This window comes from Castor canadensis, chromosome 16, assembly GCF_047511655.1.
Source record: "Castor canadensis chromosome 16, mCasCan1.hap1v2, whole genome shotgun sequence".
NCBI lineage: Eukaryota > Metazoa > Chordata > Mammalia > Rodentia > Castoridae > Castor > Castor canadensis.
In genome coordinates, this window is record NC_133401.1 from 29,898,199 (window position 1) to 29,913,274 (window position 15,076).

A 15,076-nucleotide genomic window follows, 5' to 3' on the forward strand; every position below is an offset into this window, starting at 1 on the left:
TGGGGATATGGAGTTCTGTGTCTATTATTCATAATATACTCTGGGAAGCTGAGGGGCTGAGATGAAAATCCGCCAGCCCACATTTTTATATACACATTAGTAGAATGTGTGGATATGTAGACTTTTCCTGGGTGTAAATGTCATTTGTATTCTAGACTCTAGTGTCAGACACCATCCCAAACCCAGTCATACCTCATCCCAGTGGTGACCTTGGGCTACTCCTGTCTCTTACTGTGCTTTAGTTTCTAAATTAGAAACAAGGGTGTCAGTCTCCCTATCACCACTTGCCTTCACAGGGTGACTGGAGGGGATTAAATAAAAATAGAGTTACATAGTTGATCACTGTTAAATTTTGGACTCTTTAAAGACTTTTTTACAATACTAGAAATTGAGCCCCTGGTCTCATACCAGCTAGGCAAATGCTCTACCATGGAGTGACTTCCCCAATACTTACTTTTATTTATTTATTTTTTGCAGTACTGTGGTTTTGAACTCAGCCCTATGTTTGCTAGGCAGGTGCTCTACCACTTGAGTCACACCATCACCTCTATTTGCTTTAGTTAGTTTTCAGATAAGATCTTGGCTTTTGATTGTGTTGGCCTAGAACCGCGATCCTCCTATCTATGCTTCTGACATAGCTTGCATTACCAAGCTTAGTTTCCTTAAAGACTTATAACAGTTCAGTCCAGTGTTATGGTGGGATGAGCCTATGTTTTGTCCTAACTAGGATTCCTAAGCATTGTTTTTTTTTTTTATGTTGGTGCTGTGGATGGCAGTGGACACGAATTTCTGTCAGCTTGTGTTCTGATCTTAGCATTGGCTTGTTCTACAAGCTTAAACAAGAGCTCTCATGAAGTAGCTTCTGACACTCTGCAGGTAGCGTTCTCCTCGTTGCTAAAAAAAACAGTCCTCACCCTCCAGGCCCAGGACTGGATGCTGGAGCCCTTCTTGGCTCTGGAGAACCCATTGGTCACCATCCTCACACAGTGCTCCTTACACTGTGTCCCCTCCTTTCTGTTCTGACTCCGACTTTCCTTCCCCTCGCCTCCATACCTTCTTGTTACTCAACTTGTCCATGAATCTTCTTCTGAGTTACCCTTCCTGAATGATGGTTTTAGGTGTGATTAGGTATTCCTTAACAATTCCTACAAATACCTACAAGTGTACCCCAAGGGTCATTCCAACATCCCGAGGCCCAGAATACTCGAGACAACTTCATCTCAAACCCACTTGTTATCCATGAACTATGGGTCAGCATCTGTATTGGGTACAAAATGATGTGGTACACAGACTACTGCTCCCCAGAAAAACGTGGGTGACCATTATTCCCACCTCTGATCATGCTCCTGAACCTCCTCAGTCATCAGTGGTGTATTTTTCAAAATGATAGACAATCATTCTTCCTTGGAGTACGTAGTTTCTCTGCAGTAGTAGTAGGAGACACATAACTGTGGTTAAGGGCTTGAGCTCAGGGCTGGAGGTGTGGCTCAGTTGGTAGAGCACTCAGCTAGTAAGTGAAGGGCCCTGAGTTCAAGCCCCAGTACTACCAAAAATATGTAGTGTAAATTAAACAAAAAATAAAAGACTGTGTTTAGAAGTGATCCAGGGCTGAGTTGGAAATCCCTTGTCCTAAATGAAACCAGAATTTGTCTTATGAGAAAACATACTCTTGGCTATAAGAAGTCTTTCGTAGTCTTTAATTCCACCCCAGTCCATAAACACGTATCAAGTAAGAATTTTGTGCAAAGAAAGCAAGATACCAGGAGCAATGCACCTGTGGACATGAGGGAACCTGGGTTTTAGCATCAAGCTGGTTGATAACCAGCTAGAAAGTTCTTCATCCGCTTAAACCTACTTTGCCTATTTTGTAATGTAGGAGTGGCTTTTCTTTCTTTAGTGTGAATAAATTCCATAATAACCATTTTTACCTGCCCAGTTTCTAGGGATGGTAGCCAATCATGGCTGAAGATTGAAGTCAGACTGACAGAATGTCTCTCCCTTCCTATGTGTGTGTGGTCTTCGGGGGGCTCTGAACATCTCTATGCAATCACTATGCAATCTCTCTCTCTCTCTCTCTCTCTCTCTCTCTCTCTGTCTTCATAGCTGTATTTCTGTCAATATCCAGATCAATATCTCTATTTATATTTACATGTATTTTGCGTGAGTGTTAAATCAGTTGCTGTCTCTAGAATACTTAGAGTCGGTAGCCAGCAAGCATTACATGTACTATAAGAGATTTTTTCAACAGCCAGGTATGGTAGTTATCCATTCCACCTATAATCCCAGCATCCTAAAACTGAGTTAGAAGGGTTGTGAGTTTGAGACCAGACTGTGCTACCTGGCAAGACTATCTCAAAAGACTTTTTTCTTTCTTGTATCCACCACCAAAGAATATCTTTGTATCTCCTCACCTGATGGTTTCAGGTAGACAGGTACAGACCCTTTCTTGAGGAGACTCAGATGCTCGGGTGGATTTGCCTTCTGCATAGAGGAGGAAATGCCAAGAACCAGCGCCCTTCAGTTCATCTTGGGAGGAGCTGTTCTTGGTCCTAATCAAAGCACATGCTCTCCCTGACCTTGGGTCTTTCTGTTTTAGAATGTCTGGGTTGACTATCTACACTGCAAGAAGGAGGCAAGGACACAAGCTTAAATCAGAGCTCTGAGCGTGTGAGACTTTCCCTAGTCCCTGAGGATTTGGAGGAGAGGAAAGCTTTTTACTGATGCTGTGCAGAGTCTAAGGGAGGAGGGACAGAGGAAAGTCGGCCACAAGATCACCATGCATTGGTGACATCTTCACAAATACCAGACCCTGTGCTTGGAGTCTAGGGGGTAGAGGTGAGTGAGAAACAGTTCCAGCCTTCAGTGGATCAATGCTGGGTGTAAGTTGGCACATCGACATGGAAACGTTTAAAACCTGTTTTGAGGGCTACTCATGGAGCTGAGAACCATAGGAGAAGACCTTCTAGGACAGACGGCAAGCTCAGGAAATGCTACGTGTTGAAAGAGGAGACAGATACTTTGGGTTTTTTTTCTGGTGGTACTGGGGTTTGAACTCAGGGACTCGTGCTTGCTAGGCAGGTGCTCTACCACTTGAGCCACTCCACCAGCCCATGATTATCCTTAATAAGAAGATATTGTATACTGCCAGGCACCTATAAACCCAGCAACTTGGGAAGTGAAAATCTGGAGGATCATGGTTCAAAGGCCAGCCCAAGCAAAAAGTTAGTGAGACCCCTATCTCAACCAGGTATAATGGTACATACTTGCCATTCAAGGTACACAAGAGGCCATAGGTAATAGAATTGTTGTCTGAAGCCAGCCTGGGCCAAAAATTAAAAAATAACTAAAAGTACAAAAGGACTGGAAGAAGGGCTCAAGTGGTATAGCTCCTGCTTAGCAAGCATGAGGTCCTGAGTTCAAACCCCAGTACTACACAAAAAAGAGAGCGATTGTACACTTAAAGTTTGAAGAGAGTAAGTCTTAAGTGTTCCCACCACACACAAAATATTATGTGAAGTGGTGGTCATTATTTCACAATGCATATCAAATCATCACTTTGTACATCTTGAATAATCATAACTTTTGTTGATTATACCTCATTTGAGGTAAAAAAAGCTAATAAAATTAACAAAAAATTTCATACTGTGTTTTACTTGAGTTTTCATTTAACACATATACATACATATGTATATACATATGTATGTATGTATATATAAGTTGGTCATATTTCCATGTCAAAACATGCAAATTTATTTCTTTTTAATAGTCTTGCAACTTATCTTATAATTGATGTAATATATTTAAATCCAGCCATTTCAAACAATGATGAGCCTATTATTTATATGTCATTTTCTGCATCCTATCTATGCTGTGAGCACATACAGACTTTCATGGTAAATATGTATGAGTCATTTAGCAACAAAATGATAGGATTGTGAGCTATGTATTTATTGATTTGTGAGTAGAGTTACACACGTTTTTATGAGGCTCATGAAAATTGACAAATTCACCTAAGATGCATTTTTCTCACCGATCTGTCCATTTTTCTCTTGGTTAGATGGATTTGTTGCTGGAATGATCTCAACAGCTGAGAAAATATTTTCTCTGAGTTTTACATTGTGTTTCAAGGTTATTTACGGTGTTTGGGGGGCCATGAATGATTTGAGTCAAGAGGTGAGAGGCCCAGGTGGAGAAGAGCATCCTCAAGGCCAGTGGAATGTCTTCTGTAGCACCGTGTGGACCTCCCTGTTCCTCAGACAGTAAATGACGGGGTTGCACATGGGCATGGCCACCGTGTAGATGACCGACAGCACCTTGTTGAGGTCCATAGATTTGATGCGGCTGGGCCGGCAATAGATGAAGAGAGCTGCCGAGTAGAAGATGCCCACCACCACCAGGTGGGAGGCGCAGGTGGAGAAGGCCTTGTGCCTGGCAGCGGCAGAAGGCATGTGGATCACGGCCATCGTGATGGCTGAATATGAGGCCAGGGCCACCAGGAGCGTCCCACAGAAGATGACGATGGCAGAGATGAAGTCCACCAGCTCTGTGAGGGCCACATGGGTGCAGGACAGGTTGAGTAGAGGGGAGACGTCACAGAAAAATTGGTTGAGGATGTTGGGGCCACAGTAGGACAGGCTGGCAATGCATTTTGTCTTTACTGCTGAGACCACCAGCCCGCCAAGCCATGAGGACAAGGCCAAGCCTAGGCAGACCTGGGGCCGCATGAGCAGTGGGTAATGCAGTGGGCGGCAAATGGCCACATAGCGGTCATAGGCCATGGAGGCCAGGAGGGTGCACTCTGTGCAGATGAGGGAGACAAAGAAGAAAAGTTGGGTCATACAGGCCACAAAGGAAATATGGTAGGGCCCAGTCCACAGCCCCACAAGCAGGGTGGGCATGGTCACAGACACATAGGACATCTCCAGGCAGCTGAGGTGGCCCAGGAAGAAGTACATGGGCTTGTGGAGCTCACTGTGAGTGCAGATGAGGTAGATGATGAGCGTGTTCTCCAGGAGGATCAGCAGGTACAGCATGAGGAAGATGGTGAACAGTGCATCCCTTATGCCCAGCCTAGTGGGAAACCTAGCAAGACAAACTGCTGGACCCTGGTCATGTTGGCCACCTCCAGGGACGTCTCCATCTGTGGAGAGACAAGGAAAATTGAACTTCTGCTTTCTGAACAAGCACAGTACCACAAAACTGGGAGGATGCTTATGTTGCTTGGATAACTATGGACATTACTGGTCCACATTTTTTTGGTGACTGTCAAGAGGGGCAGAGATGGTGTAGATTTTTAACACAGACTCCGAAAATGGTCACTGTTCTTATTAAATCAGTGACATTGTGCGAACAATTTTGTCAAATGAATCATGGAAGAATAGCATTTACTTCCTTTTTTTTTTTCCAGTAGTACTGTGGTTTGTACTCAGGGCCTCACACTTGGTTGGCAGGTGCTCTACCACTTGAGCCATGTCCCTAGTCAGCATTTACTTCTTATGAGGTTGTTTTAATAAATTAAATGAAGCAATGAATGTCAATTGCTATACCAACTAAGAAATTAGATGTCAGATGGGTGGCTTACATGTGTAATGCCAGCTACTTGAGAGGCAAAGGTCAGCAGGATTGAATTTTGAGGTCAGTCAGGGAAAAAAAATTAGTGAGATCCCATCTAAACAAAAAAGTTGGGTGTGGTGTTGTGTTCCTCTCCTCCCAGCTACAAGGGAAGTGTAAGTAGGGCAATTGCAGTCCAGGCTGCTCCAGGCAAAAACATGAAACTCTAACTCAAAAATAACCAAAGCAAAAAGAGCTGGGGACATGGATCAGATGCTAGAGCACCCACCTCACAAACTGGAGGCCTTGAATTCAATCCCTAGTGCCTCCAAAAAGAAAGAAAGCATTAGAATTATTTACATTTAAATTTTGCAACAAATGTGTTCTTTCTATATTATTTTCTGTTTTCTCTCTTTAAATTTTTTTCTTGATGGTACTGGGTTTTGAACTCAGGGCAGGAGTTCTACTGCTTGAACTATCTCTCCAGCCCTATTTTTCCTTTTAAACCCCACACAGGAATCTAGTTGTATCTATAAATCCAGAGTTCAGCAAGACTGTTAGCTTTCTTTCTTCCATAAATATTCCTCTTCTTTTATTTTCTAGAATTATATTACATAGTAATATTCACAAAGGACAAAAAAATAATTTTCTCTGTGGGCCAAGGAGGGATCCCATAAAAATTGACAAGATGCTTATCAGAAATTTGGAAAATCATGGATTGTGTCCAATCTTTGTGATTATGTACACATTCCCACACTATTTACCCACTGTTCAACTTGAGGAAATGCAACTTACATAGAAAATTATTGATGTAAACTGAGGCACAGAATCTCACAATAAAAACTTCCATAATTCATAAGCCTGTTCAGAGGACTCAAAAATCTGGTTATTTTCTGTGACTCTGTTTATTTTCTTTGACTCAGGCAGACGTGAGGATCAGATAGACAGACATATTCCCTAGCCCAAATCCACACAACCAGGGAGTGAAAGGATCAGGAAGTTGACCCAACAGGGATTCCTTTCTGTGCTTGGCTAAGGAGTCTTGCACCACACCATCATGCTTGAGGCAGGAGAACCAGAACAGGGAGAGTGAGAGGCAGTAAATAACCAAATTGTAGAGCTCTTTTCATTGCAGGGTATTATTATACACAGATTTATCTCAGTGACTTTACTGACATTACCGGGACTTAACACATGTGGCAGACATATTTGCTGACTTGGGAAACTGACTTCTCATAAGAAATGAACAAGTAAAACGACAAAGTGCCTGTAATACTAGCTACTCAGGAGGCAGAGATCAGGAGGATCACAGTTCCAAACCAGCCCAGGCAAATGGTTCATGAGATCTTATCTCAAAATAACCCAACACAAAAAAGGGCTGGCAGAGTGGTTAAGAGGTAGAGCTCCTATCTAGCAAGAGTGAGTCCCTGAGTTCAAACACCAGTACCACGCCCCTCAGAAAGACAAAGCAGTTTTGGAAGGGTTAGAACTGTGATGGGATTTTTAAATGACCTTGAGATAATGATTTGAAGGCTAGTTATACCAAAATGATGGCGGGTGTAACACAGAAGCAGAGAGACCGTCCACCATGGAAACAGGGCAGGAAGTTCCAGGCAAGAGAACAGCAGCAGAAATAGTCTGTGGGAGGTGGAAACCCCACAGAGACCCTGCTTCATCTTCTCCCAGATTCTGTGTATGTTGAGCGTCTAGCATGCTCTCTTCTTTAGGTGTTCCCTCCCAATTCCTGCTTCCACCGTATCCCACAGACCGAGTGTCCCAATATCTCAACACTATGACCGCTGCCTTGCACATCAAGTGACTTCATCAAGGACGAACTGTGCATGGCTCCACCTGGCAATTCTCCCCTGGGTCAACCCCAGGCTGATGATGTAAAAATTGATCTTGTGGATTTGAACCTAAGGCCCTTAGATGATTGGACAGTCCTTGGTTCAGTTTTCCTACTGATGGAAAGGGGGCGAGTCTCCTCTCCTCTCTTCCCTCCCCTCCTCTTCCTTCCTCTCCCCTCCCTTCCACTTTCTTCCCCTTCCCTCCCCTCTTCTCTCTTTCCTTTCTCCTTCTCCTTTTCCTTCTCCTCTATTCTCTCCTCCTTTTCCTCCTCTCTCTCTCTTCAGTTCTCTCAAGGACCCATGAAACACACCAAATACCATCATTGTTCTTATTTTACAAGAAAGGTGACTGAGGGCCAGAAAGCAAAAGTGACTTCCCCAAAGTTATATGACATGTAAGGGGAAAGGGGAACCAAACACACGGGCTCATTCTACTCCCTATGTCTAGTCACCTTTCCTTGCAATATAATGGCAAGCATTCTAAGTGCAAAATTAATAATCACTGTGGAAGTAATAATGAATCCTGTGTGTTTAGCCAGGTTCTGTGCTAAGGCTCCCATATTTAGCTTCATGTAAGTCTTCATGAAGATAGAGGCCATGCTCCTCCCTCAACTATATCTCATGGACCAAGCATTCCAGTCTCTCCTGCTTTGCAGATGAGACGTAACTGGAGAAACGAGCAACTTCCCTGATGCACAGAGCAATGCTGTGAGGACTGGGAAGTGTCCCAGGCTCTCATTCAATCAAAGACTCACCCCTCATCTTCCAAGCCTTCTGCCTTCTTTCTCTTTAGTTCTGGGAGAACTTCTGTTTCACATGTTTTAATATTGAGTTGGACAAACTAACAAGAATAAGAAAATTTCACCAAATTTTCAAAGAGGAATACCTACTCTGTACAACAATACCAGGGATGAAAAGGGTTTTGAGACAGTTCATCTGTCATGCCTGCAAGGTTGGTCTCTCTCATTTCTTTTCTAGTTACACAGAATCAGAATTTCCTGAGACACCATATTTGTAGATGCTGGGAAAAGTTTGATCTTAAGGTTATGAACAAAGGCCTAAGGATCATGAGCTCCTTGGTTTTTTGGGATACAGAGTGTTGTTACTCCATTTATACAAGTTGGGAAGCAGTGGCTCAAGGATGTGAGTCCAGCAGACCACAATTCCTAGGTGTTAATTATGGCTTGCACTCCAGTGAACATTTCCTGGTTGTCATCCATTCAGAGTGGTCCAAAGTCCATCTACACTCCATCACAATGATGCAATTTTGGAATTTACCTTGACTGTTCCAAACAAGTACAATGGGCAGAGTGTCTCTTTTCCTAGTGGCATTATTGAGGGGATTTAATGAAAAATATAGTCTCATAGTTGGTAGCTGCTGATCAAACTCTTATCAAAGTCCAGGCCAGTGTTGGCCATGGTGGAGTGGACCTACCATTTGCTCCAGTCAAGCACTCCTTGAGCATCAACTGTGACTGGCAGAGCTGTTATTTTTTGCTGAACAAACTTGGATTTGATTCCTGGCTATAATCTTTTTTTTCTGGCTATAATCTTAAGAGTCCTCACCTCGTAAAGTTTCTAACTCCTCAAGTAGAGTTGTCTTCAAGATTTTAGAAGTAGCCCTTGGCTCTCTAGATTGAGTGCTGAATGATGGAGCTCGTCTGTGTTCTGAGGAGCCCCTTGTCTGACCTTCTCCCTCAGTCCTTCCCCTCCACCGAAATTCCTTGTCCCCTTCCCATCTATTGGGATTTGCCTCTGACGCTCTTTCTCCTCCTACTCACACCCACTCCATACTCACCCCCTCCATGACCCCTTTCTGCAGATAACCAGCCTGACTGATGGTTTCAGATGCACCGAGATTCAGTGGATAGTCTGTTTCAGTGACAATAGGTTCACCCAAAGGGCCATATCATCACCCAATCCCACAGGAGTGTATTTAGAGATTACTTGTCTCCAAAATATTTGTGAGTCATCAGCTATCTTGCAACAGTTCTCCTACCTAGTAAGAAGACACACTGGTGAATTCTTATTCTAGGGTTTCTACTCCCTAGAGGAATTTAGACCAAGAAGCTTCCTAGCTATTGCCTGAGCAGACCCCTTAAGCTCGTCATGCCTCTGTGTTGTATTATTAAAATTCAGGGATGCTAATTCCCACGCTGAACCACAGTCTTTCTCTGCTGAAGAAGCAGAAGGAATATAGTGTGGGAGCTAATGCTTGGAACTAGGAGATATACAGAATTTGGCTGTCCTAAAAAAGGTCAGTGAGCTGGGGATATAGTTTAGTAGTAGAGTGCTTGCCTGCTATGTTGCTAGGTCCTGGGTTCAATCCTCAGCACCTCCAAAATAACTAGACCTTCTCTCCTGAGAAAACAGATTCACAGCCATTGGTAGAAATCCTTAGTAGTTCATAGCTCCACTCCATTCCACAGACACAAATGAGTAAGAGCAAGTGCAAGATGCAGTGCATCAGGAGCTGTGCACAGGGCAGGAGAGAATGTTTTATCCTCAAAGTGAAAACTTTGAAATTCTGTGACTCTAGACAAGTTAGTTAACATTTTTAAACTTGCTTTGCCAATTCTGAGATGTAGGTATGACTCTTTCCATTAGAATGAGCTGATTCCATTTCATAGTAGCTACCTGTTTGGGATAGTTGAATACCAGGGTTGCAGACATGATTTTAGAGGAATCTGTCAGCACACAATAGAAACACCTGCATTAATCACAGCACTGGCTTATCACAGCACTATTCACAACACCAAGCTGTGGAACCAACCTAGGTGCCCATCAACAGATAAGCAGATAAAGAAATTATGGAATATCATTCACCCATGAAAAGAATGAAATTACATTATTTGCAATAAAATGGATGGAACTCAATATCATCACATTAAGCAAAATGAGCCAAATTCAGATGAATAGTGTGTTTTTCATCTCATATGCAGAATTGAGATCTAAAAAGACATGAACATAAAAGGGAGATGACTTGGGGGAATAAGAGAGGGAGGTGGGGGTGACTATGATTCAAGTACATGTCATAATGAAACCAATTATTTTGAACAATAAAATGGCAATGGTTTTGAAGTGAGACTGGATGTCTCCCCCTCCCTAATTTTGTGGTCTTCAGGAAGTCACTTGATCTACGTATGAACCATTATTAATATATAACTTGGATTTGCAATAATGACGATTAATGTTTTCACCAGGCTCTCTGAGGGTTAAATTCATTACTAGCTCTAAAGAAGAGTCAATACCTAGTATGCCTGAAGTGTCCTATGAAGGAAAGGTCCTTTCCTCCCCCCTAAAGCCTGGCACTATCTTCTCGCCTGATGGTTGAGGGTAGACAGGTAAAGATCCTTTCTTGCTGATGCTGCAGCTGGCAGAGACTCTGATGTCCAGGTGGATTCAGCTTCTGCACAGAGCAGGAGATGGGGAGGAAGAGAAGAATGGGCTTTCAGTCCATCTTGGGAGGAGTTGGTCTTGGTCCTGAAACATCCCTTCCCCATGGCTCTGACCTTCTTTGTGTCTCTGGATTCTCTCAGCCGCCCAGTGAATCACCAGCACTGTGAGAAGGAGGCAGGGACTAAGCTTAGACTGAAGCCCTGTACCTGAAAGACTTCCCTGGCCTCGGTGGATTTGGAGAAGAGCTGGGGAGGAAAGTTTTTTATCGATCTCTTCAGAGACTTAGGTAGAGGCAACAGACAGAAGTTGAGTCCAAAACACTCCTAGCTAAAAGTCCACATGCATTGCCTGATTTCTTTCCCAATATGAGACTCTGTGCTTGAAGCCTGGTGTAGATAAGTGAGCAAGAAACCATTCTAGCCTTTAGCTGACCAATCCAGAGTGTAGGGGAGCCTGCCAACATGGAACCATGGGGGTGTAACTAGTTTTGAGAATCACTGTTGGAGGTGAGGACCATCAGAGAGAGCCTTCCAGTGCAGACCAGAGTCTTAGAATGTTTTTCTCATTTCAAACAGAGACACAAGCAGACATTCCTTCACCTGTGTTCATAACAGTATCATCTACAACAGCCCAAAGGTGGAAGTAACTCAGGTGTCCATTGACCCATGCATGGGTAAACAAAGAATGGTACACTCAGCTGATGTAGTATTGTTCCTTAGGAGGAAGAAAATGATGACAGATATGATAACATGGATGGATCATGAACAGGTTATGTGAGATTAACCCAAACTAACAGACAAACACTCCATTCTTCCACTCATTCAAGGCTCTTACAGTAGCAAATTCATAGAAAGAAAGCACAGTGCTGTTGCCAATGGCTAGGACTTGTAGAGTGAACAGAGATGGTGTTTCATAGGGAGAGAGTTCTAGTTTTGCAGGATGGGACAGTCCCATAGATGAGTGGCTTGATTACTACATGTCAATATAATGTTCTTAATGCTGGAGAACTACACAGATGGACTCGATCACGATGGTAAATTCAGTGTTGTGTGTGTTTTACCACGGTCAAATTCATTTGATGAATTATTACTATAAAATGCTGCTCAGAGTAGTGGGTACTCGATCTGAGTTTCCAGAAAGACACCTAAGACTACTTGGTCCATAAGTGCAAAAGATCCATATGGCAATTAAAACATGGTGAGATATCACTCATAACCACAGGAAGACCAAAACAAAGACATGAAAGTAGTAATTTAAGATGTCCCAGTAAAGAAAATCTCCAGGACCAGATGACTTCATGCCTGGATTCCACCAAACACTCAAAGCAAGAGCAATCAGACAAGCAAGAGAAATAAGTACCTCACGTCTATAATCCTAGCTACTCAGGTGTCAGAGATCAGGAGGATCGTTGTTCAAAGGCAGCCTGGGGAAATAGTGTGTGAGACCCTATCTCGAAAAATCTTTCACAAAAATAGGAGTGGTGGAGTAGCTCAAGGCGTAAGAGCATCTGCCTAGAAAGTGTGAGGCCCCGAGTTCAAGCCTCCGTGTTGCTACAAGAAAGAAAGAAAAGGGGCCCAAATTGGAAAGGAAGAAGCAAAATTGCTCATTTGCAGATAACATGATCTTATAAGTAGAAAATTATAAATATTAAAAGGACCCAGTTAGAACTAATATATGAATTCAGCAAAGGAGCAAACACAAAATGAACACACAGAGTTTAGTTTCACTTCTTTACAACAACAAATACTTCCAAAAAACATTGAGACAACTGCTGGGGCATAGCTCAGGTGGCAGAGCACCTGCATAGGATGTGTAAGGCCCTGAGTTCAAACCTCAGTACAGCTGAAATAATATCAAAGAATAAAATAATTAGAAATAAATTCAACTAAATAGGTGAAAGATTTGCACACCGAAAACTATAAAGCATTGATGGAAGAAGATGAAAGAAGATGGAAAGATAGCCTGTGTCCCTGAACCAGAAGAAAGGTATTGCTAAAATATCCCTATTACTCAGTGACCTGTAGATTCAATGCAATTCCTACCAAAATCCTAATAGCATTTTTCACAGAAATAGGAAAAGATTCTAAAAATTCATATGGACCTTTCAAGGCCATGAAAAAGCAAAATAATCCAATTTTTTGCAGTACCAGAATTTGAACTCAGGGTCTTGCGCTTGCTAGACTGGTGTTCTACCACTTAAGCCATGTCCGCCAGCCCTGAACTGCAAGAATTTTGAGAAAGAAAAACAGAACTTGGGGATTATACTTCCTGAATTAAAAACAGACACACAGACAACAAGATCATAACAGACAGCCCCAAATACCCATGCATAGTCAATCAATTAACTTTTGACAAGCACACCAAGCAGATACCATCAGGAAAGGGCAATCTTTTCAATTAGCAGTGTTGGGAAAATTGGATATGCACGTGGAAAAGAGTGAGACTGGACCCTTCTCTTATTCCACACTCAAGAATCAAAGACGTAAACATTAAGCCTGAAACAAAAAACTCCTAGAAGAGTGTGCAGGAAAAACGTCTGTTGACATTGACCTTGATTACTATTATTATTTTTATTTTTAAATTTATTTTTATTTTTTCTTTTATTCATATGTGCATACAATGTTTGGGTCATTTCTCCCCCCCTTCCTTAGCCCCCGGCCCCTTCCATCTCCCCCACCACCACCTCGCTACCAGGCAGAAACTATTTTGCCCTTATCTCTAATTTTGTTGAAGAGAGAGTATAAGCAATAATAGGAAGGAACAAGGGTTTTGCTAGTTGAAATAAGGATAGCTATACAGGGAGTTGATTTGCATTGCTTTCCTGTACATGTGTGTTACCTTCTAAATTAATTCTTCTCGAACTAACCTTTTCTCTAGTTCCTGGTTCCCTTCTCCTATTGGCCTCTGTCACTTTAAAGTATCTGCATTAGTTTCTCTGCATTGAGAGCAACAAATGCTATCTAGTTTTTTAGGTGTCTTACCTATCCTCATATCTCCCTTGTGTGCTCTCGCTTTATCATGTGACCAAAGTCCAATCCTCTTGTTGTGTTTGCCCTTGATCAAATGTCCGCATATGAGGGAGAACATATGATTTTTGGTCTTTTGGGCCAGGTTAACCTCACTCAGAATGATGTTCTCCAGTTCCATCCATTTACCAGCGAATGATAACATTTCGTTCTTCTTCATGGCTGCATAAAATTCCATTGTGTATAGATACCACATTTTCTTGATCCATTCATCAGTAGTGGGGCATCTTGACTGTTTCCATAACTTGGCTATTGTGAATAGTGCTGCAATAAACATGGGTGTGCAAGTGCCTCTGGAGTAACCTGTGTCACATTCTTTTGGGTATATCCACAAGAGTGGGATGCTGGATCATATGGTAGATCTATGTTTAGATTTTTAAGAAGCCTCCAAATTTTTTTCCAGAGTGGTTGTACTAATTTGCATTCCCACCAGCACTGTAAAAGGGTTCCTTTTCCCCTGCAACTAGCTAACACCTGTTGTTAGTAGTGTTGCTAATGATGGCTATTCTAACAGGGGTGAGGTGGAATCTTAGTGTGGTTTTAATTTGCATTTCCTTTATTGCTAGAGATGGTGAGGAATTTTTCATGTGTTTTTTGACCATTTGAATTTCTTCTTTTGAGAAAGTTCTGTTTAGTTCACTTGCCCATTTCTTTATTGGTTCATTAGTTTTGGGAGAATTAAGTTTTTGGAGTTCCCTATATATTCTTGTTATCAGTCCTTTGTCTGATGTGTAGCTGGCAAATATTTTCTCCCACTCTGTGGGTGGTCTCTTCAGTTTAGAGACCATTTCTTTTGATGAGCAGAAGCTTTTTAGTTTTATGAAGTCCCATTTATCTATGCTATCTCTTAGATGCTGAGCTGCTGGGGTTCCATTGAGAAAGTCCTTGCCTATACCTATTAATTCCAGAGTATTTCCTATTCTTTCATATACCAACTTTAGAGTTTAGGGACTGATAGTAAGATCCTTGATCCATTTTGAGTTAATATTGGTGATAAACATGGATCTAGTTTCAGTTTTTTGCAGACTGCTAACCAGTTATGTTGAAGAAGCTGTCTTTTCTCCATCGTATATTTTTAGAGCCTTTGTCAAAGTTAAATTGGTTATAGTTGTGTGGCTTCATATCCGGGTCCTCTATTCTGTTCCACTGACTTCATGTCTGTTTTTGTGCCAGTACCATGCTGTTTTTATTGCTATTGTTTTGTAATATAGTTTGAAGTCAGGTATTGTGATACCTCCAGCATTGTTCTTTTTG

General features: G+C 42.2%; 1 pseudogene; it reads right to left on the reverse strand.

Annotated features, from left to right (window-relative positions):
- Nucleotides 1-4,202: 4,202 nt before the first annotated feature.
- On the reverse strand, nt 4,203-5,140 carry LOC109701986 (olfactory receptor 6Z7-like; annotated as a pseudogene).
- Nucleotides 5,141-15,076: the final 9,936 nt, after the last annotated feature.